We start from the raw sequence: 4099 nt of genomic DNA, 5'->3' as shown, positions 1-4099 counted from the left end.
CTTTTTAAAATATGTTTTTCAATTTCATATTTCGTTTTAAAATTTAAATTATTTTAAATTCTGAATATTAAATATAAATTAAAATCTATTATATATTAATTAATAATAATATAATAAGAAATGATGTAAACTCCTCGTAAACATTACATGGAGTTTACATCGAATTTTTACGAGTGATTAACATCGAAATATTTACGAGGGTTTTACATCGAAATGTTTACGAGTGATTTACAACGAAAGTATTTACGTGTGCTTTACATCGAAATAATTACGTTGGCTTTACGACGAAAGCTTATGTGTCGTTTACGACGAATCCTTTTCCTGCGCTTTACGAAGAATATATTTCGTCGTAAACGTAACGAGTCGTTTACGACGAAACCTCCGTTACGACGGACGTTTAACAACGAAACGTCTTTCGACGTTAATTCGTCGTAACACCCCGTTTACGACGAGTTTACAACGAATACTGCCCTAGTAAAAAATATGTTTTCTTGTAGTTTCTAAAATAGAATATCATTGAAGTATATCACAATTCTATTATAGAATTATTCTATTTTAGAGTAAAAGTTAGGATGAACCATTGGAAATGGTGTTAGTTTTTTTTTTGGTACATAAGCTGTTCTTAGGTTATACCCTAAACATTGATTTTTATCAACAACGTGTCTCAAAACAGTCCAATATTCAAATATTTAATCAAATGTTAGCTGTTAATTGAAGTAAATTATATATATGACGATTCTGAACTTTTTTATTGTATACTTATTTTACCAATTTTTTTTTTTTTTAAGGAAATTTTTTTTACGAATATTTTTAGGAACTTATAAAACAGAGATGGCCAAGTTTTTTTACGAAGAAAACCGTTTTGTTTTCTTTATTTAACAAAAAAAATACCAATTCAATCCTTTCTTGCAGCTTTGGAAACATTCCAAAGTTAGTGCAGGGGTACTTTACACAAAAGTAAGAAAACGTTTTGTCCCCCGATATTAAAAAAAAAAATTCTCTAGTTTAAAAAAATTCTCTAGTTTAAAAAATTCTCTAGTTTTTTATAAAAAATTCAAATTTAGTGCATGTTATTTCGAATTACTAATTTAAAAAAAAAACTTCAGTTTCCTTCTTAAAAAAAAGCTTCATTTTTTATATTGTAAAAATAACAATCATAAAAGTAATGATTGCGTGTGTAGGCTAAGCCATATAGGCAATATATCATCTACTAGGTGTCTTTCTGCACCAAATGCAGTAAAAAAATTTAAAATACTTTTTAAGAGATAAATATAAATATATTTTAAAATAAAATTTTATTAATATTATTAATTTTCTTTTTCGTATCAATATTTTAATATAAATTTGATTTAATTAAACATAAAAATTATATTTAAGAATATGCATGTATATATTTGAAATTATAATCTTAGATAGATTTTTCTATCTATTTATTTTAATTAAATATATTAAATAAATTTGTAAAAGTTGTATAATTACCAAAAATTAAAATTAAACAATATTTATAAAATTTGTAGATATATAAGAAAATTTGAAAATTTTAGTAATAAAATTTTATAATTAAAAATATATAATTAAATTATATTTTGAAATTTATAATGTCATATTTGAATATTTTATTTTAATGATGATTTATAAGTTATTACCATATTCTAAAAAAATTTTCAAAAATATAGATTGACGTTAAATGTAATATATGAGTTATTACTATATTTTAAAAAGTTTACCAAAAATATAAATGAACATTAAATGCAATTATCCATGTCATATTAAGGTATAAAACATGTCATCAATTTCAGTAGCCATGTTATATTTGTTTTGTGAAATTGATTGTAAGAAGGACATGTGGCAAAATCACTTCGCAAATATAGTCTAGGGGATACCATAAATCAAGGGAGATATATCTAAAACGAAAGTTAAAGATTCATCTTCGTTTAATTTTGTTCTTGTCCATCTGATTTTCAATATATATTTTCATACATAAGCACATGTATAAAATTAGTATTCTTCTCGGAGAGATCAACAGAAATAGTTTTGTCAATGCTAGTTCTGAAATAGTAAACCCAGTTAGTGAAGGCATAGTGAATGCTACTAGTAAAAATTTGCATTTAAATCGTTAGGATGAAACACCAATACTATAGTAGTTAATTTATAATCTAACCGATACGAAGTAACTTTAACGGCTTGTTTCGGGGGAAAATGTTTCAGTCATTAAACCTATTTTTGAGCAATGTGTCGGATTAATTACCTAAATAGCGAAGGCTGCAAGAATCTTTGTCGTTTTCTAGCTATTAATATTTGGTGAGCTCAAGAACTACTTCCTCAATTTGTCAAAGCACATACTAGTATTTAAGAAGACTTCTCCGTACGCATGGGCATTCAGATACCCGTTGGCGTTCGGATCAGATTTTTTGGATTTCGGTTATCTTTTGTAACACCTCCTAAGTCCTATTCTACTAAATTTGCAAGTACGGGTCGGGTTGGAATATAACACATCGGGTTCGAATCGGTTGTATCACATCATAGAACCCATAAAGTAATCATATATCATTCGGATGCGGATTATATCGGATCGGTTCGGATATACCTGAAATAAAATCTAAAATTTAAAAGTAAAACATAAGAAATATATATTTACTTATATATAATTAAGTATTTAAGGTAGTTATTTAAATTTTAAATACTTATTGTTAGATAACATATCAAAATAAAAATGAAATTGAATATTGAAAGTATATATTCATGTTTCATATAATTATATTGTATATTATTTTGGACATTCAGATCAGTTTCTTCGGATATTTTTGGGATTTTTCGATTTTTTTCGGTTTTTCGGATTATCCGTTCGGGTTCGGTTAATAACACTTTGGGTTCGGATATGTTTTGTACCACCTTACAAGATCCATTCAGATATTTTTTATATTTCAGACCAGATATGGACAGGTTTTTCAGTTCGGGTTCAGTTCAGATTTCGGGTTTCGGATATTATGCCCAAACCTACTTCTAGGTACATGACTTGGGTTAGAGGTAATATAAACGTTAATACTATAAAAAATCTATACTATTACAATAGAATCTCTATTGGGATTCTGTCTTTAATTTTTAGGTTAGTTAAAACATTAATTATTATTTACAAAAACAATTAAACAAACGCATTGCCTTATTTAAAATCTTAAACCAAGCGTGTTTACATATACACATTCAAATTAAATTTGGTTTAAATTCGGACATGGTTGATATATTTTATACTTTTCTGTTTTATAACTTAAGGTTCTCATACCGAAATTAGCTTCTTCATATAACATGCCCCAACACATAATGCCAAAATATAATGTCCATCGCTATTATATCACATTGTATATTCTTTTTAAAACATAATAATGTCAGCACCATCACTATTTTTTTTTAAAAACAAACCGGATCATTTATGTGTAAAAAAATACAATGTCCGGTATTGCTTTGTTTTATATAAAATGTAAAATGGAATAGTATAACCCTAAGCCCTAAGTAACAAAACCCTACACTGTAACATGACGTGTAATATGAAGAAGCTATTTTAGTTATAAGCATCCCAACTAAATTGTAAAATATGTAAGCATTTTCTCATTTTCGTTATCATTTATGATTTTTAGCATCAATATTGTGTGAAGATATCCTTACGAATAATTTGAAAAGCACGATTTTGTGCCTTAAGTTTCGAAGATTTACCATATATGAAAATATATAACTTCAATAACTTCAAAGCATATATTACTAGGAATATTTCTTGTGGACGACTATACATCATTAAAGCCACGATTTTTTAAAAATTAAAGTTTGAAAATGTTAGGATTCACAAAATATATAAATTTTCATATATTCTACTAAAATATTACTTAGGAATATCTTTTGCATTTCTAAGATCATCAAATACACTATTTTAAACGTGTTGGATCCACAAAATATATTAACTTCCTGTTATAAACCTGAAAGAGTACGTAAAAGTAAATGTCAATAAACAACGCACCGAATATTGATATTTACGTGCATACGTTTATTATGTGGAGCCCACGTCACTATGCATACACAGTAACTTTAATTTTTTCACTTCTATATAAAT

Source organism: Brassica oleracea, chromosome C6, assembly GCF_000695525.1.
Source record: "Brassica oleracea var. oleracea cultivar TO1000 chromosome C6, BOL, whole genome shotgun sequence".
Taxonomy (NCBI): domain Eukaryota; kingdom Viridiplantae; phylum Streptophyta; class Magnoliopsida; order Brassicales; family Brassicaceae; genus Brassica; species Brassica oleracea.
Note: the sequence above shows the minus strand (reverse complement) of the source record.